The sequence below is a fragment of the Eschrichtius robustus genome, chromosome 3 (assembly GCF_028021215.1).
Source record: "Eschrichtius robustus isolate mEscRob2 chromosome 3, mEscRob2.pri, whole genome shotgun sequence".
Taxonomy (NCBI): Eukaryota; Metazoa; Chordata; class Mammalia; order Artiodactyla; family Eschrichtiidae; genus Eschrichtius; species Eschrichtius robustus.
The window spans coordinates 23,538,002-23,564,653 of NC_090826.1; the positions used below are offsets into that span (position 1 = coordinate 23,538,002).

The 26,652-nt window shown below is 48.1% G+C and overlaps 1 pseudogene; it reads left to right on the plus strand.

The window, feature by feature from the left end:
* LOC137760540 (cytochrome c-like) overlaps positions 1 to 11,555 on the plus strand; it is a 38,030-nt pseudogene extending 26,475 nt beyond the window's left edge.
* The last annotated feature ends 15,097 nt before the right edge of the window (positions 11,556 to 26,652 follow it).

Below are 26,652 nucleotides of genomic sequence, written 5' to 3' on the forward strand. Positions count from 1 at the left end.
AAAAAAAAACTTTAGGAACATAACATTCCTAAACTCTTGGAGAGGAATGAATATCCATCTTGCACCCCTGCATGCCAGGCATGGTCTAAGTTCTTTGCATATGTTAATTTACTTAATTTTCACAGTGATGCAATGAGATTGGCGGTATTAGTCTTATTTATTTATTTATTTCTGGCATATAATTTATTTTAAAAATTAACCTTTTTGTGGGGGGAGGTATTGAAGAGCCCTGTGAAGTTATAAGAAATAATACAGAGGTGTTTCCCTGTTCCTCCCCACTAAGCATAACTATCGTTGCTGGAAATGACACGAGAACCAAAGGAGCACTCTGTAAAGTGGACAGAGGAAAGCAGGCGGGTTAAGGGTCCCAGGACTGGAGGCACAACACGGCGGCAGGATGTCTTAGATCCCGCTCACCCACAGAAGAAGGAGACCCAGGCCCGGTTCCTCTATTAGCCCCAACCTGGCAACAGAAGGCAGCCCAGGTAAGCTCCTTCCTCACTGGATCTAACGGGAGCCTGGCCCACACAATCAGGTGACACTGGCCAGATGGATCCTACCACAGCCCCCAGCTGGGCAAGCATTCATCATCCTGTGGGGGAATTGACATTCAGCTGAATTTTAAAAAAAGAAAGGAATGAGAGAGATCTTGTGTACCCTTTGTCCAGTTTCCCCCAATGGTAACATCCTGTAAAACTGCAGGACTATATCACAATCAGGAGATTGACATTGATACAACCCACCCATCTGACTCAGACTTCCCCAGTTTTCACTTGTACTCATTCATGAGTATGTATGTGTACGTGGTACGGCCGGGGGTGGGGTCTCCTCTGCCCACTCTGACCCACCATGGCCACACCAAAATGGTGGCCCCTACCTGCCCTGAGCTACCCCTCTTACAGCTGGCTGCCACAGTTTAGTGACTCTGTCTCCATGTTCCAAACTGAGGTTCCCGAGAGGGGAGATCTGCTAATTTGGCCAGTGTGGACCAGGTGTGCACCTCAACACTGTTAATCAGCTGAGGGTTGCTGGTGGTGTGGGAGCGGGAGAGGAACTTCGGGGCTGCGGGCTGAGCAGGGAGGGATGGGTCAGGAGAAAATAATCAGTATTTCTAAAATGATGGGAGTTATGGTCCTTATTTTTCAGTTAAGGAAATTGAAGCTCAAAGAGGTACAGTGAGTTGCTAAAGATAGCACAGCTAGCAAGCTGGAGAATCGCGATTTATACCTGAGGTTCAGCTGCAATCCAGACTGCAACCCTCAACCCCTCTTGCTTTTCCGTCTCTTCCTACCATCTGTTCCTCTCACCTGCCGCTTCCTGCTGGGCCAAGCAGAGCAGGAAACAGGGAAAAATGACTCCCTTGAGGTGAGAGATAATGGGGGCAACTCCTGGGGCCGGTGAGGGTGAAGTCCTGTCGCTGCCCCCTCAGCACCTGGGGCACCTGCAGAGCCCTGCACCTGACACCGAGGTTGCCCCTGCTTCTCCTTCCAGAGCAGGCCTGAGGAAGTCAGTGCACCTGACCGTCATGCTCAATTATTCACGCCAGTAAGAGTTTAATTAAAATTTCATGACAGTCATCATGTTTCACCCAAACAGCTGATGATGGCCTTGCATTTTTGCCTGAGTCCAGCGGTCGCATCGCAGAGATCTTCATCCGAAGCCTTTCAACCCTCACAAATCAGTTCTGATAACAAGCCCTCTTGTGATTGTCACAAAGTCCAAAGTGGGGCAGACGCAGCACCTTGGTGACTGTGGTTGAAGAAGGCCCTCGCTGGAGCAGGGCTGTGGGGTCTGCTGGCCACTTGGTCCTGGCCTCTGGTTCCAGGAGACAGTCTCTGACATTTACCCAGCAAGATCCATGGGATGATTCCAGGTAAACAAAGGCCAAGGATTTAAGAAGGGAGACTGCAGAGTGGGTTGTACCTGGAGGTTACAGAAAACCACATCCCTGCAGGGGCAGTGGGAGGGAGGGAATGTGTGTGCATCCCCTTCAGGGTGTCTTAGGGTTAGGGAGGTGACCTTGGGGCAGGTCCTCAGTTTCCCCACCTGGAAGGTGGAGCTGATGCACCCTCCTTCACAGGGCACTTGTGGGGTGGGGGTCACAGGAGGGGCTGTGGGAAGCTCTGAGCACGCTGCCTGCACACAGTAGCTGCTCAGATAAGTGGCTGTTGACTTGAATTGGGTGCCAGATGACTTGCTGAGCTGGGTGAGGTGGTGATGGGGAGCCCTGGCTTCCAGCCCTCCCCTGTCCCACCACTGATTGTCTGCGGAGGCTCTGGGCACCACTGGGCAGTGGGAGAGTGGGTCTACATCGAGGCCAACCAGACATGGAGACTCAGGGATGTGGGCAATAGACTTTCCTGCTCAAACAGACAGCAGCGCTTTGGAGGCAGCCCCAGCCATGGCTGATAGGAGACCAGACAGCATTTAGAGAAACTGGGGCAGGTGAGAGATGGCCAGCGAGGTCAGCCCAGGCCTTCCAGCAACAAAACAGAGCAAGGGTGTGTCCTGCAGGCAGGCGGAGCTCCACCCACGGTGGGGCCCGGGAGTGGGTGGTGAGGGGAGATCCTGACTCGGGGTGAAGAAGGGCATCCATAAGATCTGAGAAGAAGGGCGGTGCCTGAGCCCAGAGCTCAGCTCAGGCCCTGGGAATGAGTGCAGCAGACCCCCCGGTACACATCCATATCCCCTCTGCACCCACCGATGCGGGGCCAGCTAATGGAATAACTGGGGGTGTTCAGTGTAGTGTAGGCTCTGGGAGATAGCAAGGATTCTATGGGAGGGGCTGCTTAGGACCCGGGGAGGAAACAGATCGCATCCTGGGAAGAAGCCATGGCAGAGTGAAAGGAGCAACTGGACTCAGAACAGCGAGATCTGAGTTCTGGGCCCAACTCAGTCTCCAGATCACTGTGTGACCCTGGGCAAGTCACGTGACCTCTCTGCACATCTACAGAGCAAGGCACTTCTAAGAGCCCTCCCAGAGCCTTGACTCTAAAGAGTTCTGTGCGAATGCTTCCGTCCAACCCCCACCTTAAATACGACCCGTGGCTTCCCAGCTCAAACCCGCCTCCTGCCAGAAGGCAAGTCAGCACCAGGAACGCACAGGGTGAGTCAGCAGCCCTCACGGTCGCTGCGTGATGCAGGTCTGGCCGTGACAAAGCTGCTCGGTTCATTAGAGTCTGAGGATAATGTGCCCTCGCCCTTGGAGATGCCATTATGGGGTGGTTTCTGCAGCTTCCTCCTTGGGAGGGAAGAAACCGGGGAGAAGGGGCAGCCGGAGATGAACCTGACTCACACCCCTGGGGGAGAGGCTGACACGGCAAAGTTTTGTGCTGGTCTCAGCTTGGAGACTTAGATGCTGGAGGGGAGGCAGCCATTAGGCTCTTTCATTTCCTGTGACAGGAACCTCAGTGCTTAAACCTGGCTTGAGCTCAGAAGGGATTTATTGGTTTTATGCCACTGACAAGCTCAGGGATGAACCTTTAGTTCCACCTTGTTGCAGGGGCTCAAATGATGCCACCAGGATGTTCTCCCATCTTTTAGTGTCTCTCCCCCATGCAAGGCCATGCTCAGATCCCCCTTCTTGGAGGCCAGATGGTTTTCCATCCAGACTGGAGTCCAGCAGAGAAGAGAGAGCTTCCTCAACAACAAATCAAAAGTCCTGGGCCGATTCCCATTGGCTCCAAGGGTCACACACCTATCCCCGAACCGATCTGGGTCAGTGGGAAGGAATGTGGTGATTGGCTTAATCCAATCAAGAAAGATCCTGCAATCTGGAGGTGGGGTTGATCCAGCCTAAGCCTGGGATGGGCTGAGAGTAGGGGAGGGGGAAATTCTGGGGGAAATTACAGCTTTACTAGTAAAAGGGTGACAGGATACTGGATGGCAACAGCCTACAGATATCTTCCACTGGGTTAGGGTAGAGGGCAAGAATAGCTAATGTATAAGATCAAGAGGAATAGTGGGAGAAAAGCCTAATATCCATGAAGCATGGCTGATCTTACTTCATCTTCCCAGTAGTCTAATTAGAGTGTGAGTAGTATTATCCTAAATCCAGAATCCTATATTTTAGTGTTGGAAGGATCTTCAAAAGCACCTGGTGTGACATCCTTATGTTTAGAGATAAGGCAACAGACCCAGAAATGTTAAGTGACTCTCTCAGGGTCACATGGCTCATTAGTAGAAGACTCAGGTCTTCCCAGGCAGAGGTCGTTCCAGCCGGTGTCCATCTGTTCAGAGGTGCTGCTGAATTACAGTGAACGCTGTGCAAGGCAAGTCTGGCTCTCACTCAAACCAGGCAGGACAGCCTACATGGGCTAGAGTCCGTCCTGCCTTGGGTGAGTGGAAAAATGGGTCCCTCATCACCTCCCTGCCCCCAACCCCCCAGCATGGGCAGATGTCTCCGTAGATACACCCAGCTGCACCCTGCTGGAGACTCTCTCAGAGGATCCTGGGGCGCTTCACGTTTCACACTCCTGATCGGTAGCTGACCCCAACCTCTGCCACCTGACCCTGCCTCCCTGTAGGTCTGTGAAAGCAGAAAAATTAACTCCAAGAGTATGAAAAATGGTGAGACTCTTCATGGCCATCTAGCCAAAACCCTGCATTTTATAGGAGGTAAACTGAGGCCCAGGAGAGGAGGGGCATTCCAATGCAGGCAGAGCGATCCAGGCAGAAGGGCCCCTGGCTCCCAGTCTGATGCTTTCCCACCACCCCACTGGCCTTGCTTGTTGCATGAGCCCTGAGCCGCCCTTCTTGTGGCCTCTGATGGGGACTATCAACCATCCACATATTTACACACGGACAACCTCTCTCCCTTAAAAAGTATCACACTTTGCAAGGTGTATCCACTGTCTTAGTTAAACATGAAACAAATGAGGGCCAGAAAGCAGTTGGGGGCTGTCCAAGGTCAGCTGCCCACCAGTCAGAGATCAGGGCCAGCCCCCTGTGTCTCAGGACAGAAGCCTTCAAAGAGTTTGTGTCACTTATCCTCCTTGATCCCTGCAAGGCTGGAGTCCCTGTAACTGTTGCCCTAGTTATAGATGAAATAATGGGGCTCAGAGGGGCCCAGCCCTCTGGGCTCCCTCACACAGCTGGTCAGTGGTGAAGACGGGGTGGGCCAGTGTGCCTGGAGTCCAGTCTGGTACCCTGTCACCCTGCACACTGCCACTTGTACAGTTGGGAATGGCCTTCCTGAGAGTAACTGGAACCCGACCAGTGGAGCTCTAGACAAGTCAGGGGTTATTTTTCTCACTCAGTGAGGCGGGATTCACTCAATGAATCAATGGGGTGGGAGGTGGTGAAAGCCCAGCAGCTCCAAGATACCATCTGGCCAGCCTCCTCCTCTATCTCCCCTCAGTGTACTCAGGGTGTGTGGACACACTTGAGGTCACAGCGTGGCTGCTCCACCTGGGCCTCCTTTCAGGCTGGGCAGCTGGCGGTCCTCTGGGAGAAGCCAGAGGCCCCTGCCCTTCCAGGGAATTTCCCAGAATGCCCCTCAGCCACCTCTGCCCCGTCTCATTGGTGGGAGCTGTGTTACATGACAGCCTGCAGAAGGGGAAATGTAATGTTTCTAAGTAGGGGAAATTGTTGTCCCGCACAAAATAGCAGTCATGTTAGGAGGAAAGCAGAAGAGGGTCACTATCGGTGGGCAGCCTGCAGTCTCTGCCCCAACATTTACAATCTCATTTTCATGTTTGCTACCTCCCTGGATCCACGCAAGCATGTTTGTTGTGATCAGGCAGTGAGAGGCTGAGCCACTTGCGCGGGACCCCACAGGAGTGGTCTGAGGAACAAGGCTAGAGCCCGGCTCCCTGCAGCTCCCCAGGTCTGCCCTCCTGCCCCGCGTTGTCCCCTCTCTCCTCTCTCACCGTCCCAATTCTCCGCTTCTCCAGCTCCCCAGACCAGCTGGGGTCAGCACATTCCTGCGGGCTGAAGATGAGAGGGCAATTGTTTATCACTTATGGTTCTGACACAGACGTACTTTCAGGCTGAACTACCTTAAGCAAGTCTGCTATGGAAAGTCCAAACTCAAACCAATTCCCCGGTGTTACACTCCCTCTCTCACATCCTGCTGGTGGGATAGTCACTGGGGTAACCTTAGCGGAAGACAGTTGGGCAGTGTCTATCAAAATTCAAAATGCACGTGTCCTTTGTCTCAGCAATTTAACTTCTAGGAGTTGATCATTCTGAAACACACTAGAGTACAAAGCTATGCAAGGATCTTCACTACGATGTTATTTGTAATAGCAAAATTGGAGAAATCTAAATGTCTATCAGTAGGAGATTGGTTACTTAAATTATGGCACATCCATACCATTGAGTACGGAGCAGCCATTAAAATGATTGAGTTTGGCCTCTACTATCTGACTTGGGAAAATGTCCATGATGTGTTTTTGAATAAAGAAAGTAGACTGATGAAAAATACAAATAGCATTATAAAGATTCTAATAATCTTGGTTTGTATACAGATAAGTGAGCATCTGGAAGGATATGTGCCTGTGTGGGAGACTCTCAGGAAAATTCCTCATGCACTGAGGCCCTCTCATTACATGAACTCTATGTCCCTTATCCAAGCCATTTGTGCCTGAGATCCTTTCCCTTTTTGCCTACATCAGTAATGTTCCCATCTCTTCTGGATCATTCCAATTAGTGTACAGACACACCATTAATTCTCTAATCGCCCCAAATAGAAACAAGTCAATATCCAACCTCTTCTGCTACTTTCGTTTCCCTTTACAATAAAACAAAAGTCACGATTATTACTATCTTTAATTCCCCTCCTCCTAGTTTCTTTTCACTTCACTCTAATTGGATTTCATCCCCTCACATTCCACCATAACTGCTCTTGTCAAGGTCATCAATTATCTATGCACCGATAAACCCAATGGTCAACTTTCAATGACATTTGACCGATCAGTATTTGGAATAGTTGCTCATGGCTCTCAAACCTTCCCTCCTCTCTGCTCTGGGATCCCACTCTCTCTTGTTTTTTTCTGCTTCCCTGGTTACTCCTCCTCCATCTCCTTTGCTTGTTCTTTCTTGGCTCCTCAACCTGTAACCCTTGAGTTATTCCAGAGTTCTGCCATTGGTTCTCTTCTCCTTATCCCCCCTCACCCCCTTCGGGACTTCACCAGACTTGTGGCCTTTACATGCCATTCATATGCTGATGGCTCCCAAATGTACATCTCAACCTGGACTTCTCCCTGAACTTTAGGCTTATACATCCAGCTGTCTATTCATTCTTCCCTCCCTCCCTACCTTCCTGGTCTCCTGCCTCCCTTCTTCCCTTTCTTTCTTCCTACCTACCTCCTTCTTCTCTCTTTCTTTCTACCAAAAATCATATATTATCTCTATAATTTGTGCACACAAGTTCATGCGTGTGTGTGAAACACCCTTACAAGCCAGAACTATTTTCAATAGAAAGCAGTTCCACACTTTACAAAAGATTTCCAAAGCCTTCCTTGAAATGCTACACTCTCCAGAGAGCTACAGAAAATGATTTTGATTTATAAACCCGTTTCTTTTATGCTCCAATGCAACCCTTAAAAACCTTCTCAATTTCTGTTTCAAGTTCTGTCCAATTCAACCAGTATTTTCCCATGTTCTTACTAAGAGCTGGGTGCTGTGCTTGGCACTGGGGGGGACAGAGATGAATAAGATCCATGTTCCAAGGGAAACTGGCACTGTCAACTCTCTTACAGAGAAGGCTTTTAAGAAGAACTTACCTGGGCAGCTGATGCCACAGGAAATTTAACAAAACCCTAAGCACCATAAGCAGATTGAACTGACAGCCCAGAATGAATAAATGTCCCTGGTTTCTGACAAAAATTCTTTCCTTGATTGGACTCCAGCCTGGTTCCTCTGAACCCTCCTTTTGACTAAGCCTAACCTTAGCTCTAAAGAATTGAACAAAACACTAACAGTTTCTAACAGCTCAAGGCCACATCCCTAGGATGTCCTTAGCCCCTCTTAAAGAGCCTGCCAGACAAAGCTCAAGGATGCCAAAAGAAGTTTTGTTTGTTGCAGCCAACACCTGAAGATATGGCTGCTGTCTCCCAATCTTCATGGGAGGGCAGGAGCCTACCTCAATGAGTGCCACTTAGCAAACCCAGACGGGTTTTACGTGGACCAACCTTCCTTCTCACTCTTTGTAATTTTTCACTTTCCTGACTCTGCTCAAGACCCTGCCATTGCCTCTCTTCCTCATCATTCTCCCTTTAAAACACCCAATCACCTCTGCACAGATTGGGGTAGAGCTCAGCTCTTTCCCTTAGTGTCAGTAGTTATTGAATAAATTCTATTTTCACTGCTGTAACTAATGTCTGGTTGTGTTTACCTTCAACATCTCTCAGGCTGGTGGGGCAGCCAGAAGGGGCATAACTATACACAGAAGGGTAGCTGAGGGATGGCAGGGGGAATAGCTGCCAAAGTCACCTAGATTTTCTCCTATGTTTTCTTCTAGAAATTTTATAGGTTGTATTTTACGTTTAGGTCTATGATCAATTTTGTGTTAATTTTTGTGAAAGATGTAAGGTCTGTGCCTGGGTTCATTTGTTTTTGCAAATAGGTATACAGTTCTGCCAGCACCATTTGTTGCAAACACTATTATTTCTCCATTGACTTGCCATGCCCTTTTGTAAAAAACCAGTTGACTATTTTTATGTGGGTCTATTTTGGGGCTCTCTATTCTGTTCCACTGATCTAAGTGTCTAACTTTCATTGTCTTGAAAACTGTAGCTTTATAGTTAATCTTGAAATTGGATAATGTGAGTCTTCCAACTTTGTTCTTTTTCAGTATTATGTTTCCACATAAATCAGCTTGTCAATATCTACAAAATAACTTACTGGGATTTTGACTGGTATTGCATTGAGTCTATATGTCAAGTTGCGAAGAACTGATGTCTTAACAATATTGAGTCTCAGTTCATGAATATGGACTGTCTTTTCTACTTAGACCTTCAAAAATTTCTTTTATCAGTGTTTTTTAGTATATAGATCCTGAATATATTTTGTTATATATATGCCTAAGTTCTTTGGTTTTTTCGTGCTATTGTAAGTGGTATTTAAAAAATTCAAATTCCATTTGTTCCTTGCTGGTATGTAGAAGAGCAATAGACTTTTGTATATTAATCTTGTATCCCGTGGCCTTGCTATACTTATTTTTGCAGAATTTTGGTGATTTTCTGTAAAAAAACATGCCAACTATGAATGAAGACAGTTTTATTTCTTCCTTTATGATATATATGCTTTTAATTTCTTTTTCATGTCTCATCGCACTAGCTAGGATTTCCAGTATGATGTTGAATAGGAGTGATAAGAAAGAAGACATCCTTACTTTATTCTTGATCTTAATCTCACCATTAAGTATTGATATGATGTTGGCTGTAGGTTTTTTGTAGATATTCTTTATTGTGTTGAAGAAGTTATCCTCTATTCCTAGTTTGCTGAGAGGTTTTTGTTTTGTTTTTTTTTGAATGATGATGAATAGGCATTAGATTTTGTTAAATGCTTTTACTGCATCAGTTGATATGATTGTATGATTTTTCTTCTTTAGCCTTTTGCTATGGTGGATTACACTGACTGATTTTCAAATGTTGAACTATCCTTGCATTTTCAAATGTTAACAGTTCTTGACAATACGGAGTCTTCTAGCCCATAAACCTGGAATAAAATCCACTTGGTTGACATGTTCATCCTTGTTATACATTGTCAGATTTGATTCGCTAATATTTTCTTGATAATTTTTGTGTCTGTTCATAAGAGATATTGATCTGTAGTTTTCTTTTGTTATAATGTCTTTTTTTTAAGGTATTGGGATACTATTGACTTCATAGGATGAATTAAGATGTGTTCCCTCTGTTTCTATCTTTTGGAAAAGATTGTAGAGAATTGGTAATATTTCTTCCTTAAATGTTTGGTAGAATTCACCAGCAAAACCATCTGGGCCTGTTGTTTGCTTTTTTGGAAGACTTTAAAAGAATTATTGATTCGATTTCTTTAATAGCTGAAGGGCTATGCAGGTTATCTATTTGTCTTTCTGTGAGTGTTGGTAGTTTGTGTCTTTCAAGGAGCTGGTCCATTTCAGCTAAGTTATCAAATTTGTGTGCATAAAGTTGTTCCCTTATTATTCCCTTAGTATCTTTTTGATGTCCATGGGATCAGTACTGATGACCATTTTTTCATTTCTGATACTGGTAGTTTGTACATTCTCTCCTGTTTTCTTGTTCAGCCTGGCTAGAGAAGAGAAAAAAGCTCCTTAAGTGATGAAACCGTAAACTTCAAGGTCAGGTTTTACTAGTTTTTTGTAGTTTTTTTTGCTCTCTGGCACATGAAATGTTTCAGGAACATAATAATTGCATAATGTATTGAGTTGTTATATCTCAAAATGACAGAAGTTTTGAATACTACAATCCCCTGACCTTAAGAAGTTTAGAATTTTAACTTTCAGCAAGTCATTAACAATTAACTGAGCATCTACTATGTGGCAGGCACTGTGCTGGGCCCTGGGATACAATGGTGAGCAAATTAGACATGTTTCCTATCTTCATGGTAACTGGTCTAACATGAGTCATGATATCACAAATAAATAAAAAGTTGCTACTGTGGTAAATTATATAGGGAGAAAGGGTCTATGATACCAATTCATAGAGGAATTTGACCAAGCTCAGGAAATCAAGGAAGGCTTCCCCAAGGAAGAGACAATGGAGCTGAGGTCTGAAGACTGATGAGAAGGTACCGAGGCAGAAAGCGAAATGTGTTTCTGGTAGGGGTGACAGCACATGCAGAGGCCCTGAGGTGGGAAGGACTACATCAATATGAAGTCCTGAAAGAAGGCCAGTGTATTTGGGGAGGACATAAGGCATGGGAGAGTGTTGGGAACTGAAGCTGGAGAGGGCAGGGCCTGGCCAGGATGGAGTTGGGCCTTTATTCTAAGAGCTGTGGGAGTTGTTCCTGCTAAGACTGGTCCAAAACACTAAGACCACTCTCCAGCTCCCTCTTCTTTTCTCAGAAGGAAATGGGAGCTGGCAGAGAACTGCGTCCATCACCTATTGTCTTCCTCATTTAGCCAGCTCTGTGGGACATTCCCATGTAGTTGTTTCTTTTAAATAGTTTTATTGACATATAAGTTATAATAAAATTCACCCATTTTAAGAGTATGATTCAGTGATTTTTAGTAAACTTCAAGAGTTGTGGAGAAAGTGGACATCCAACTGGTATTGGAACTTTCACATCACATATGACAAAGGAACAATTTCAAAGTGGGTGATGTGGAGAAGGGCAAGACGATTTTTCAGCAGTGTGTCCAGTGCCCTACCATGGAAAAGGGAGGCAAGCACAAGACTGGACCAAACCTCCATGCTCTATTTGGGCGAAAGACAGTTCAGGACCCTGGATTCTCTTACGCAGATGTCAACAAGAACAAAGGCATCACTGGGGAGTATTTGGAGAATCCTAAGTAGTACATTCCTGGAACAAAAGTAATCTTCAATGGCATTAAGAAGGCAGAAAGTGTAGACTTAGTAACTTCTCTCAAAAAAGCTACTAATGAGTAATAGGTGGCTACTGCCCTATTTATTACAACACAGAAATGTCTATGACCTTTTTATGCATACCGTATCTAAACTGATCTCATATACCAGAATTCAGATGGTGAATGGCTGATAGAATATTTCTGTTGGACAGTCCTGATTTAAATAGGATTGGCTTGTGGCTAAACGATGATCAGCTTTTTGAATTTTGATAGTAATTCTGGTTCAGCAAGGGCTGTCACTGTTTTCCCCTTCTAAAAATATGATTGAATTTGATTAGTAATGTTCAACTTTTCACAGAGATGGTGAATGCCATCTCAAAACCTATAGGAGTTTGGTTTTATAGGTAGATCTATACAACGGGTTATATTAACATATTTAAGTACTGAGGAGATTCCTTTATTGTTTCATAAAACAGAGCAAGACTCACCTGTATGTTTCAAGTTGTGTTTACCAGCCTGTTAAGGCAAGGGCTGAAGATAAGCTGGCAATGTCTACTTTATCTTTTTGGTCTTAACTATGCCTATTTAATTAAAATTCCCTGTATCTAAAATGTTGCCTTTTATTTAATGAAAGGCATTTTAATGTAGCTTATGTATAATATCAAAGAATATTGAACACACACACACACACACACAAACAAACAAGAGTTATGTAACCATCACCGAAATCCAGTTATTGAACATTTCTATCACCCCAAAAGTTCCCTTGTGTTTGCTTGCAGTTAATCCCCACCTTCCCCTCCCCTCCAAACACACATAATGTCCTAGGCATTCAAGGTCTGATTTCTGTCTCTGTAAGTTTGCCTTTGGTGGACTCTTCATATAAAGGAAGTCTTACTGTATGTAGTCTTTTGCATCTGGCTTCTTTGCATAATATATTTGAGGTCATTCATGCGCAGTATGTGTCAGTCGTTCTTCCTTTTTATTGCTGAGTGGTATCCACTGGATGGATACTCACATTTATGTATCCACTCGAATTTGATGGACGTTTGGGTTGTTCTGCGTTTTGGTTGTCATGAATAATGCTGCTATGAATGTCTGCATATGAATCTTTTTGTGAACATAGGTTTTTTATTTCTTTTAGGGAGATTCCTGGGGATGGAATTGCTGGGTATCATGGTAAGTTTATGTTTAGCGTTTTAAGAAACTGCCATACTGTTTCCTGAAAGTAATTATACCATTTTACATTCCTACCTGCAGTATAAGAGAGTTTCTATTTCTCTACTTCTTTAACAACACTTGATATTGTCCTTTTAAAAAGTATAGTCATTCAAGTGGGTGTGAATTGGTATCTCACTGCTGGTTTTAGTTTGCATTTACCTAATGACTAATCTCATTCGCTGAATACGTTAAGCATGTTTTTATGAGCTAATTAGCCATCCATGTATTTTCTTTGGTGAAATGTCTACACAAGTCTTTAGCCTATTTTTAAATTGAGTTGTTTGTCTTCTTATTATTGAATTATGTGTTCTTGATATATTTTGGATACAATACCTTGATCAGTATGCGATTTACAAATATTTCCTCCCAGTCTGTAGGCTTGTCTTTTCATTTTCTTAATGGTGTCCTTTGAAACAAATTTTTAAAATTTTGATAAAGTAAATTTGCTGATTTTTTTTCTTTTACGGATCTTCTTTTTGGTCTCTTCCAAAAAGGTGAAAAATTCTTCGCCTAACACAACGTCACGAAGATGTATTCCTTTGTTTTCTTCTGGGAGTTTTATGGTTTTAGCTCTTATATTTAAGGCTTTAATCCATTTGGGGTTAATTTTTGTGTATGGAATGAGGTGAGAGTTTAAGTTCACGTGGGTAGCCAACTGCCCCAGCATCACTGGTTGACAAGTTTGAACAAATGGTCAAACGTGCCTTGACAATTCAACAAGACATCGAATTGTCTTTGGACCTTAGGTAAAAAACAATTAACTATACATTTAATGGCTTACTTTAGGACTCAGTATCTTTTCTTTGATCTATATGCCTGCCTTGCACCAATGCCACACTATCTTGATTACTATGGCTTTATAATATGTTTCAAGGTTAGGTAGTATCAGTCCTCCAACTTTGTTCTTTTTCCAAATAGTTTGGTCTATTCTCTGTCCTTAGAATTTCCAAATAAATTTTAGAGTCAGTTTGTCAATTTCTATAAAAAAGCTTGCTGAGATTTTTATAAGGATTGTATTTAATATGTAGATCAATTTGGGGAGAATTGCCAACTTGACAATATGGAGTCTTGTAGCCCATGAACATGAAATATCTCTCCATTTATTTAGATGTTCTTTAATTGATCTCAGCCATGTTTCATAGTGTTCAGTGCACAATCTTGCCCTTCATTTGTTAAATTTATTCCTAAGTATTTTCTTATTTATGATGTTATTGTGAATGGCCATATGTTCATGTTTTATTTTTACCAGTCTGGCTGTTAATTCTTTCTCTCAGTTTCTTTTTCCTGGAAATGACCTCATTCTAAGACCAGGCAGAATCAGGAAATCAGGAGGGCTTCACTTTGGCATGTTCTGTGCCCCCAGCCTGCCTTCAGAAGACCCAGGTTTCCCAAAGCCCAGACACCAGCTGGTTGCAGCTCAGAGTACAGTTAACCTTGGAGGCCCCAGATAAATGACAAGGCTGTCCTGTCAGACAAGAGAGTTTAGAAAGGTGGGAGCCACAGGAAGTGGATCTCATGGGTGTGCCCTTCATAGGGGCCTTTGGGATGCAGCAGATCCCCGATGTGGGTCCCCGGAACCATGAGCAGGGCTGCAGGCTGGGATGGTGCCCTGGGCGGGGGGAGGGGTGGGGTGTGGTGGGGCAGGGGGTGGGGTTGGTCACAGAAAAGGGCAGTGGCTGAGGCATGGGCAGCTCTGGGCAGCTGGAGGAGGACGCTGTCCCGACAGGACTGCTCACCCACGTGCACAAGTGTCCACACTGCACCAGGCGCTGAGCTTGTGGCCGAGCCTGGAGCTGGGCTAGAGCTACTCAGAACCTTGGGGCGACATCAGGCCTGGAGCACAAGTGGGGGTGGGTCCCAGGATGGGGAGACAGGGCAGCCAGAGGGAGGACCTGAGAGAGGCTGAGGGGGAGCTCAATACCTGTCAGACCAGTGATGGGGACCAACTAGTGATTGCCTACTGTGTGCTTCGCACAGTGCTATGCTTCTTCTCATTTAAGTCTATGAGGATGGAACTGTTATTGCCTTTATTTTACAGATGAGGAAACTGAGGCTCTGAGAGGTGACATAACTGTCTGCCAGGCACCAGCCTCTCCAGCCTCTCCAGCCTCATCTCTCACCTCTGCTCCACCCCTTAAAGTTACAGCCCATCCTCCAGCCATTCCAGACCATGTGCTCCTCCTTGAACAGGCCAGATGCTTCCCAGCCTCTGAGCCTCTGCACATGCTGTTCCCTCTGTCTGGTGTGCCCTTCCCACCATGACATCCCAACAAACTCCCCCTCTCCCCCCTCAGTTCAATGTCACTCTGTGAAGCTTGCCCGACCTCCCCAGGCAGATTCACACAAGCCCTGCTTGGAGCTCCCCCAGATCCCACACATCCCTGCAGCCGGCACCTCCCACTGCACCAGACTCTCCTGCTCTCGTATTCCTCACCCACCAGGCTTAGAGCTCCCGGAGGACCAGGGTATGGCTTATAAAGTGCTAAATAAGTGCTTCTGGGCGCCTGAATGAATGAATGAGTGAGCAGGTGAGTGAAGGCTTTGGACCACATAGAAGTGAAGAGACCCTGGCGGTCATGTCTTGTTCTCCTGAAGGGTTGACATCAAAGGTCACCAACCCCTCGTTGACTCAAACAGGGGTTTCATGGACTGGAAATGGCATGAGAAGGTCTGCAGTCCATGCCCCTGCCTCTAGGCTGGAAGCCAGTGTCTTTCTTATTTGATGGATGAATCAGAGGACTCACCCTCCCTGTCCAGTGTCACAGGCAGCACCCTGCCAAGAGCCTTGATTTGCGACAGGCACATCCAGCATCCGCCACAGTCATCAGAGCGGCCTGGCAGCCCCAGGCATTGTGCACTCAGCACCTGCCCAGCCCTGTGCGGTGGGCGCCGTGAGTATCATCTAATTCAGCTCTCACTGCACATCAATTGGGTGTGTACTACACCTTCATTTTATCTGTGTTTCGTTGTGCTTAGTTTTCTCCATACAAAAGAAATATATGCTCATCTTAAAAACTTTTTTAAGCAATAAAGAAGATGAGAGCCCTCATCAGCATGTGCTGTGATTCCCATTTCACAGATGAGGAAACTGAGGCTTGTGGTACTTTCTATACAATACCTTATTCCCCTATGATCACGCAGCTGGGCTCTCTGTCTGCCTGGTGTGACAGCGGCAGCTCAGTGACTCACGGGGAAACCACGGCCCTGCGGAGGGCTTGGGCAGTTGGCAACAACTGGCTCATTTGTAGCGATTTTTCTTCAGGGTTGGTGCTGGCAAATCGATATTCAGTTGTGCCACCCATTATGGTGCCTGCCTCCCCACTCAGGGATGGCAGAGAAGAGCAATAATCTTGACAAAATCTAAATAGCACTGTTCCAAGTGAGCTGGAGAGGAGTCTTTGTACATTGGGTTCCCGGGGAGTCCATAAATCTGAGGCTGATGAATTACCTGGGCAGGTGCCTCTGCCACTGGCATCCTCGCGGAGGACCAGAAAGTGGGATAATTACTTTTCTGGCACTGGTTGTCTAGAGCGAGTGGGTCCATTTTTCTCTTTTATTACCATTGAATTTCAGGAAAGTGTCTGCTGAGTCCCCCACCCCTGCCCCCCTTTTCTTAATGTTGGATTTATTTGATGACTCCACTAGGCCTGGTGGGGGGGCCCAGAGGGAACCCTGCAGTGAGGAGGACTTGGCCCCTGAGCCCACCTGCCCGAGGCTTCAATCGGCCGGTGCGATGGGTGGGTGGCTGGACACCCCCCCATTCATAACCATCATCCCCACCAGTGGTGCCATAAATTTTCCTTCCTTCCCTTTCCCTTGCTCTGTGGGCTGGCTGTGCCCAAGTCAAGGCAGCAGTAATGGGCTGAGGCAAAGTTTTTCTTAGTCTTGGGAGATGTAGTCTGAGCAGCCACGGACAAAGCCGAGATTTGAGGTTCAGTTATTAAAGGAAGATGGGAGAATCTGCTGGGGGGGCACTGGCAGACCCGTCCCACTCAGGCATGTAGATGAGGGGTGTTTCTGGGAGTTGGGGTGGAGCTGGTAGTGCGAGAGGAAGGAGCTGGGTCCATTCTGTCCTCTCCACCTTCTTTCCCTCCCCCAAGACCTGCTTTCCACTCCATGTTTCTCAAACTTGACACTGATACGTGGTTCTTTTGTTGCCTTAATTTGGATCTCTCAAAGTGCCTTCTGGATCATCTCTTAGCTCTGGGATCCCTCAAACTAGGGAGACCCCCCCCGAACATTTGGATAATTAGGTAACGTTTACATCGACAGAGCCTTATACATCTATGGTAAACACTGCTGAAACTCCTTGTTTATTCACACGCTCACTCGCTCACTCACTCACTCAGTATTTACTGGCTACCTGCTCTGTGACAGGACCTGTGCTAGGGGTTGGGGATACAACAGAGAGAAGAATCAGATATGGTTCCTGCCCTCTTGGAGCTTAGACTACAGTGGGAGCAGACAGTAAAAAAAGTAAATCATCTATGTACAGCTATAGCTCTAGTAAAGGTTCAGGGAAGGCTGTCTTGAGCAAGTGATGAATGCGAGTTTCTCAGGTAAGTGGGAAGAAAAAAGCATTCTAGGCAAAAAGAACAGCATGTGCAAAGGCCCTGGGGTGGGCAGGTTAGCATGACCAGGAGGCAAATGTGGCTGGAGCAGATAAAGTGAGGGGAGCAGGGTAAGGTGGGGCTGGAGCAACATTGGCCCAGGCTGTCTCTCCAGTCAGGGCTGCAGGAAGCCTTTGGAGGCATTTGAACAGGGAAGTGTGAGCCCTAGTCCGGCAGTCTCCTAAAATGTCCTCCACTTCTAGAGAGAGCTGAGGTCACTGCGATTCTTTTGCTGTCTTCAACCGTGTTCCCACACATCTGGATTTGCTTATGTCAGAGCCAGAGTTACTGCATTCCTTGGGGAAAGAAAGAATCCAGAGCAAAACACCGGCTGCGGCGATGACCCCGGTTCACACCCCTGGTGTTGAGGCCCGAGTCCTGGACAGACCTTGGCTGCTAACACCCTTTTCTTGGCGGCTGCAGTGACCATGTGCATGGATGGAAATAGTCCCCATTAGCCCTTGCTGACCTCACTCTTGTCTAATAACCGAGTGTAAAGCCTTCTCTGGATTAAACTTGGCCCTTTGAGCCTCAGCATAAACAGGGAAAGATCAATCCTTTCAGGACACAGAGAGCCAAAGCACTTCCTCTTTGGGGAAACCGCTCACCCCCATTCCAGGAAGGCCTGAGTGGGTGCTCTCAGGAGCCGCATTCACTCTGTCTCCCTTGCCTGTTCCCTTGTGTTCCCATGCTCTCTCGAATAGAGGGAAGGGGTGGGCTTACAGCTGGCTAGGGGCTTGGGTAGAAGTTTAGCCCACCTCACCTGTACCATGGCCTGTGGTCAGTGACCATGAATGATGTAACATTAATAGTTGGGGTAATGAGGGCACCATCATCTCCCCCTTCCAATCTTCCTACTGACTCTTAAAGTAGGAGCCGCCACACTCTTGGGACTATTATCCAGAAGTATTTGCCTCAGTTTCCACCTCTCACTTTCTCTTATTTAAGGGAGAAGCAGGGGCTTGTCTGATGAGTGCATTCAGTTGACATTGTCATTCTGTAATGCACACAATTAGATTGAACCAATCTAATTGGACCAGCAATATTGGCCCAGTTGAGGACCATGGTGCCGGGAAATGCTCCCTATTTGTCACCAAAGTGGGTCGACTCCCAGGCTCTGCCCCTCACTAGCTGAGTCACCTTAGTCAGGTGACTTCACCTCTCTGAACATCCCCTGTAAAGGGTGAGTGGGGTTGTCCAGAGCAAAATGTGCTTGGAGAGCTGTGAAAGGGAATGCAGACAGCAGGGGGCATTGGCGTAAGAGGTCAGAATTACCCTGGTGTCTCTATGTCTCCTGGCTATGTGTCTACTTCATTGATAATCTCTTTCAACAGTCATGTCAGTCCTTTGCGTTATCATGAACCTTGTGTCTGTAATGTAATGTTGCTCAGACTCCAAATGAATAAAACCCCAATCAAAGTGGCTTGCATCATAATGATATTCATTATTTCACGGGAAGAGAATCCAGGAGTGGATGAGGTTACAGATTTGGTTGAATTGACAGCCCAAGGGCTATTCTAGGATTTTAGGAGAATTCAGAAAGGGACGCCAGCAAGGTGTCAGCAGGATCCAAGGGAGGGGAAAGGGGAGAGAGGGTACTATTTCTCGAGCACTCATGTTGCATGATCTTCGGCAAAACTTTCTGCCTCAATGAGCCTCAGTTTCCCCATGTGCACAGTTGGACAATAGCTGCCCCCACCTCACAGGTTGTCATGAGACTCGATGAGATGATCCGAGTGAACCCCTTTGCGTGGCGCCTGGTAGGTGGTGAGCACTCAGTAAATAGCTCTTATTGCCGGCGCTGTTGCCGTGGTTGATGCTGTGTGAAGGCTGTCGGGGGGGTGGTTCCGCTTGTTCTGTGTTGTCCCTGGATGTGGGGCTGGGGTCTTCAAGAGGAACCACCAGGAGGCAGAGTTCAGCTCAGGAGAAGGGACCTTCTGATCAGGTGAGCTGCCCAGCACAGGGCAGTGGACAGCGCCCCTCCCCAGGGGTCAGGCACAGCCAGGTCAGGACTGGAGGGAGACCCTGTGGCAGGGACTCAGGCCACACTGCCTCCAGTGCTTCTAGCTTGGGTTGGGGGCGTTCTGGGGGATAAACCAATGATGGAAGCAGACAGCACAGTTATAGCTTCTGAGCACACATGAGACCTGAAAATAGTCTCTCTGGATTCAACTGGACTCCTTGCCCAGCTGGCACCCTGTGGCTCCTGGCCTCAGGCCTCAGCAAAGCCACTGGGCCATAGGATCAATTCTCTCTTCGTTGACACAGCCCTTGCTGCCACTCAGTGCGCGGGGGGAGGGGGAGAGCCCAGTTTGCCTTGGACAGTGCTCTGCAAACCAGCCAGCTCTGGCCCTGTTGAATCCTGACCCTGTCTCTTCCAATCACTTAACCTCTCTGAGCCTCAGTCTCCCTTCCTGTAAAATGGGAACTAAATCCACTTCATACTTCTGTTGGGCCTTAAATGAGTTCACATATATGAAGCGAGTTTGTCAACAGGTGTGTTTTGAGTGACAACTATATGCCAGGCACTGAGTTAAACTCTCTAGGGACATAGAATGGGGACATAATGGTGGAGACCTCATAGGTTGCAGTGAGGTTTGGCTGAATCACTAGATGTAAAGCATTTAGCACGGTGTCTGCCCCCCAGGCCCGAAGACACAGAGAGAGTGGCACTTAGGGCTTGGGGCAGTACTCCTTGGACATAACTCCCCAGGGAAGTTTTTAAAAAACTGCAGATTCAGGACCCCTAGCACCAGAGAGGCTGATGCAGCAGCTGTGGATGGGGTCCAGGAAGCTGCATCTTTAATGAGCTTCCCAGAGGAGGCTGATGAAGGGGTTCCTTAGGCTGGGGTATGGAAATCAGCACAACAGGGACATAGAGATGAATGACGGGGCACAGGGGCTAGAGGGGAGATGCCCACTTGTAAAGAGCTTCAGTGTGAGGCTGAGCAAGGCACCAGCCCTGGAGCCAGAAGGCCTGGGTTCAAGCCCCAGCTCTACCACTCTCCTGCTGTGTGACTCGGGCACATCTCTCCGACCTCAGTTTCCTCATCTGCAAAATGGGGTCATTGTGGTTTGCCATGAGGGTTAGATGGGCTGCCCTACGTGAAGAAATAGCCCAGGGTGATTCCTGCAGGGCTGTGAGTCTCCTGTCCTCACCTTCCCCCAATCCACCTCTGAACGACCCCACAGACTTGCCACCGTCTGTCCTACACAGGGATGGTCAGCTCCTGAGAGGCAGGAGGGGGCTGCCCTCATCCCTGGGCCCTGAACCTCTACCCAGGAGGAAGGAAAGCTGCCTGCCAGGTGGCAAGGTCAGGGGTGGGCACTGGGCCCTGGAGCCCCCCTCTGGCCCGGCTCCTGCAGGAAAGTGGTGAACCTGTAACTAACGCCTGTGCAGATGGAGTATCTGAATGCCTCCCAGGCTCCCGCGGTGTAGCTAAACCCAGAGCCTCTTCTTCCCCTGCACAGTACTTGGCCTGCCCATGGCCTTTGACCTTCTGGCCCAGGAAGGAGGTTGGAGGCCACTGTGGCTGCTGGAGGTGGGTGGGGAGGGAGGAGTCCTTATGTGACCTCCCCAGGGTCACTCGGCAAGTCAGTGCCAGTGGGGCTCTCAGCTCCTTCCAGGTTCCCCATCATCAGCACCAGACACTCTTCTCTGGGCTGTGTCCAGAGCGGACAAGCTTTACTGTGACCACAGTTACTGTTGGCATCTTTCCACGGGGCTCCATGCTCTCTCATCTCTATTGTCTCAGTTAGCATCAGGGCTGCTTTTATTAGGAGATCTCCTTTCAGGAGTGACATGAAACATTTCTTGAAAGGAAGTACAGTTTCCATTTTCTCCCCCTCTTACCCATCATAACGCATTTCCATTTCAATTGAGTCTGTTTTCTTTTTGTGCATCACATTTCAGAATCTGCAGCATTAAAGAACAGCTGGGTTGCCGTTTTGAGCGGTCCATTCCCAGCACCTTCCTGCTCCTCCTTCCTGCCCCTCAGTGGGCTGGTCTCCTCCTGATCGTTGCTCCCTTGGAAAGAAAGGCGTGAATCCACTTCTGTCTGCCTCAAAGCCTCTTAACAACCTACTCCACCCTCCTGTAGGCCCCCAGATGTAGATGATGATGGTGGTAAAAATGGCCCAGGTGTTGCAGATGAAGCGAGCTGATGATTGCTGTAAGTTGAATTGTGTTTCTCCAAAAAGATACATGCAAGTCCTACCCCCGATTCCTCAGAATGTAACCTTACTTGGAAATTGGATCTTGCCAGAGGTAATCAAGTTAAAATGAGATCGTTAGGGTGGGCCCTTGTCCAATATGACTGGTGTCCTTATAAAAAGGGGAAATCTGGACACAGAGACAGACACAGAAGGAGACGATGTCAGGAGGCACAGGGAGAAGATGGCCATGAGCCAAGGAATGCCTGAGCCTGCGGAGGCCTCAGGAACAGGTCCTTCTCCAGAGCCTTCCGAGGCAGCATGGCCCTGCTGACACCTTGATACAGAGTCCTGGCCTCCAGAACTGTGAGAAGTAAATTTCTGTTGCTCTAAGCCACCCAGTTTGTTGTATCTTGTTACAGCAGCCCTAGTAAACTAATACAGAGATGACGACAAGGTGGCAATGCATGTGAGGGGCTGTGTAGAGACATTGCTGGGAAGGGGCTGCCTGGGACTACCTTTCCCAGCACCCCCTGCGTGTAGGTGGAGCCATATGATCCGCTCTCACCAGGGGGCTGGAAGAAGTGATGTGATTGTCACTTCTGGCTGAAGTGATTAAGAAACAGGTGTGTCTTCTCCACTCTCTCTTTCCCCTCTGCAAGCTGGAAGCAGAGCAATTTGAGGCCTTGGAGGAAGGCGGAGCCATGAGATGGAAGGAGCCTGGGCCCTAAATCACCGCATGGAGGAAAGCCGCCTGCTGGCTGGCAGTGTCAGAGCTCTGAGAACATGCGGCAGATTTAACCCAGAGGAGGTGATGCCTGTGCACGGCCTTGAAAAAGTAAGTGACCAGTGGGAAGGGGCAAAGTGCACCAGGCAGAGGAGGCAGCATGTGCAGAGGCCCAGGGGAGAGAAGCTGAGCCCTGGGGACCTCCCAGTAGTTTGTGTGGTTAGGGTATATCCTGTGATGGGGAGAGAGGAGACCCCAAGGCAGAGAGGTGAATGGGAGCTGGGTCCTGGGGAGGCTCGGTGCCATGTGGGGGACTTTGGGAAGCATGCTGAGTCCCTGCTGGGTGGCTATTGAATGCTTTTGAGCAAAAGGACCATGTGACCACATGGTCACACTTGTGCAATTGAAAGGGCCCTCTGGCTCCCAGTGTGGGGCTGGACTGGAGAAGGAAAGATGGAAGGCGGCAAGACCGGGAGGGAGGCTGGCCCAGTGCACTGGGAGAAAGAGCAGGGGCAGAACTGAGGCAGAGGGCCTGGGAGTGACTTTTAGGGGAATTCAGGATTTAGAGTCAACAGGCCTTGGTGATTGATTTCGAGGGAGGGTGAGGGAAAGGGAGGGATAAAGGATGGTGTGTAGGTTTCAGGCCTGGGGATGGTGGCGCTATCGCTGAGATATGGGGATCCAGGACTTGGACAGTGTCTCTGTTCTGGCCCTGGCCTCAGTTTTCCCAATTGCAGTCCTGTGTCCAGAGTTACAGACGTAGGTGATGGATCAATAGCTGGATGAATTAGTCAAAGGGCACAGCAAGAGCACATGCTCAGAGGCGGGAAGTTTATAGTGGGGGACAGTTTTTACTTGTATAACATCTGTATCCTCAACAGGCAGGGGCAGTCGTGCCTGTCTTGTTCACTTCTGCACCCCTTACACCAACAGACGGAGCCCAGGACGCAGCAGATACTCAATTAATGGTCATGAATGAATGGAAAAATCAACAAACAAAGTGCTTTGATTTGGCTGCAGCCCAGAGGACTGGTCAGGACTCCTGGGACCGTGGAATGGAGACCTCAAGTGCCGGGGTGGTTTATTTTTCATTCCTTTGATGATGGGTTTAGAGTTGAGGCAAGGCCTGAAAAGAAAGACAGCTGGGTCCAGCAGCACAGCTAAGTGGGCCATTTGGGAGCCGAGGAAAGGGATATCATTGGTCTGATGGTCCTTATTGGTCTTAGCAAATCAGAGCCTCCCCGGTGTTCCCCAGTGGATGACAATGAGGAAGAATGCCAGTGCACTGCTACATTCCACACTGTCCGTGGAGAAGAATAACCTCTGCCCTCTCCAGAGCCCGGCTCTGCTCTCTGCTTCCTTCCATCCCTCAAACGGAAAAGCAGGTGATGGATGGTTTGTTTCCTTGCCTGTTTCCTTCTCTGACAAAGTCAGTTACCCTGTGAGGAATGGTTCCATCCATCTTACCTGGAGTCAACCAGCTTTTCTGCCAAATGTCCAGAACACAACCCAATGGAGACAGGCTGTGTCCCTGACTCCTGCTGGATCCCCAGGGAATCCCTGGTCTTCCCTTTGGAAGCGGAACATTGTGGCAGGGCTGCAGCTGAGGTGCTTTCGTCCATCCTGAGCCCAGCTGGCTGGGATGCCCTCCCTGTAGCCAGGCCTGTTCCTGTGGCCCAACAACGGGGAGGGTTTGCAGAGTCTGGCACTGGCTGCTTCCTTTGGGAGGCAAGGAGCACTGTGAAAGGACGCCTACCCAGGCAGGCACACTTTCAGAACCAGGCTGTGTATCATCAACAAGGCCCCACCCCATGCTCGCAGGCACAAAGGCAAATGGCCAAGGGAAGATGAATAGGCATCTCAGAGCCCCGCCCCCCCCCCCCCCCCAATTCCTCACTGCCCTGCCTGCATCAGGTCTTCACTGGCCCTGCCTGGACACTGCCCAGTCCTCCCCCCAACCCTGCCCCAGACCTACCGTCACACAGTTGCCATGTGCTCTGTCTCAGGCACAGCCCTGACCGTGCCAGCCCCCTCCCTGCTTAGGAACATTCCAGGGTTCTTCCTCTCCTACCAAAGGAAGCCACTCAACTTTGCAGGTGAGGCTGACCTTGATTGAACTCATTAACAGTCCTGAAGGGAGGCTCTGCGGTGCAGTGGTTAAGACCCCAACTTTGAAGCCGGGCTACCCTGGTTAAAATCTTGGTTCTGAATGAGTTACTTAATTTCTTAGCACCTCAGTTTCTTCATCTATAAACTGGAGATAATGATAATATGTATCTCATGCCATTGTTATGAGGATAAATGAGTTAGTGTGTGTAAAACCCTCACCACCTGCTCATTCTTGTGATCTGTTACTCCTCCTCCCCCTCTTCTTCCCCTTCCTCCTCCCTCCTCTCCCTGCTCCTTAGACTTGTTATTTAACTGCTCTAAGCCTCGGTTCATTCATCCTGCACGTGCAGATGGTAATGCCAACCCCACAGGCTTCTTAAATGGATTGAATGGATTGAATGTTCACGAGAAGGGCTTGGTGCACAGTGGGTGCCTAATAACTGCTGGTTAACACAATCGGTGCTGGGCTGACATAAGCCAGCTCTGCCTCCAGGACTTCATCTCCAGAAGGGCAGGCAAGATCCCTGGGGAAACCTTATCCACCAGTTTTGCTCTGGGAAAGAGAATTGGAAACTTTTCTAATTCTAAAGAGTAAATGTCAGAGGCTTGGGAAGGATTTTGAGGTTCTGAAAATAAACATCGGCATGGAAGGGAAGGAGGGAAGGGGGAGAGAAAGGAGGGCATAGAAGTGAAGGAGGGCCAGGGTGAGAGGCAGAGATGAGATGTCCAGACTGAGTGAGAGAGAGAGAGAGAGAAACCTCAGTGCCTGCCCCCAGATGCCAGGATACAGAGCTGAGAAAGCAGGTAGCTGCTGAAACAGACACTGTCATGCTTGGCTGATGGATGCCACTGGGTAGAGCGGCTCTGTTCTGCCATCAGGTGAATTGAACAGGTCCAACAGCGGGTGTTTGATGTCAGCAGATATTTGCAGAGCTGGGCTTTGGGAATAATAATACCTGCTCCACATGGCTCATGGGTGAATTTAGAAAATGAGTTAAAAGTGCCCGTCTCTGTGTCACACACGGTAGGATTGCAATAAATGATGTGCTTTTTCTCCTTCTTGTCCTATACCACATTTTCTTTTCTTGGTCAGAACCCATCAGATTCTCCATGAGAAGTAGCCAGCTTTCCCCCTTTGGTAAGTAAAAGCAGTTTGTGATTTTCTGTGAAAAATGCTAGGTTGGTTGGTACTTTTATATGACAATGTAGATTTTGTCTTCTGCTCTTGCTGCTGTGAAGTAGGAATAGTGAAGGCATCTGAAACTCACTTTCTGGGGGTCCGGCTGCCCTTGTGCACAGAATTTCCCACTGGGTTTTAGTGGGTACCTATAGAGCTGGTGCCATCAAGGGCACACTGAATGGGCCTGTTGTTGCCTGGCGGGCGGGAGCCTTCTTCCCCTGTATGCTTCTGCAGTTTATGTGCTGATATGGTGGTTTTAGCACATTTATAAACATTTGGGTATCTTCTTCAGTCATTTATTTTTCAGTTATTTTTAGGGGAAAATAAATTCTTTACACTCTCGTAAAGTGACTGTTCTGCAGCCTCAGACATGCCCAGTGGATGTGAGCGGGAGCTGGAAGAGGCCCTGCGCTGAGAATCAGCCCTGGGTGGGCTGAGAGCTTGTTGTGCAGCTTTGGGAAAGTTGTTTCCTCTCTCTGGGTCTCAGCATCTCCTTCATCAACTCTGATATTTATAGTCTGAATGTTCCAGGAGTGTGAGGTTCCAGGCAAGGGGGAGCTCAAAGACTCTATTTATGAAACATATATGTACCTACTATGTGCCAGGCACAAGGCTGTGTCCCAAGGAAGCAGATCCGTTTCTTGGCCTCAAAGAACAGATCTAGAGAGAGGAAATTCACTCATGAAATATGGAAAAGTCACTGTAATGTACAGAATGGGAGCTACGGGGGCAGGGGGTTCCTTTTCTTTACTGCTGCTCCCTCGTCTGTGGGTCCCGCTGGCCTCTGCCCCTGCATCCCTCCTGGAAAAGGGGGCGGGGCACATCAAACTGAGCACCGTCTTTCCTTCAGATGCCACCACTCCTGGGCACCCTACCTCTCCCCAACACCAGCTGGTTGTTGACTGTGCTGTTGAAGCTTTATGGCACCTTTAATCCATAATCAATGTGCCAGGAGGGCAGGGATGGAACTGATTGTGTACGCAGCTCACATTACCCTGAAGAGCCCAGCCCAGCCCAGTCAATCAATGCACCTGCAACAGTGGTGACTTCTGCCTCAAATCAATAATGCTTACAAAGTTAGGCGGGAGGGATGGAATTTCTTTTTCCTTCCCCCACTTCCTTTCTGGAATAACCAACCATCTCTCTTGCAAATAAATGCCTCGTGCCCTGCAGGCCCCTC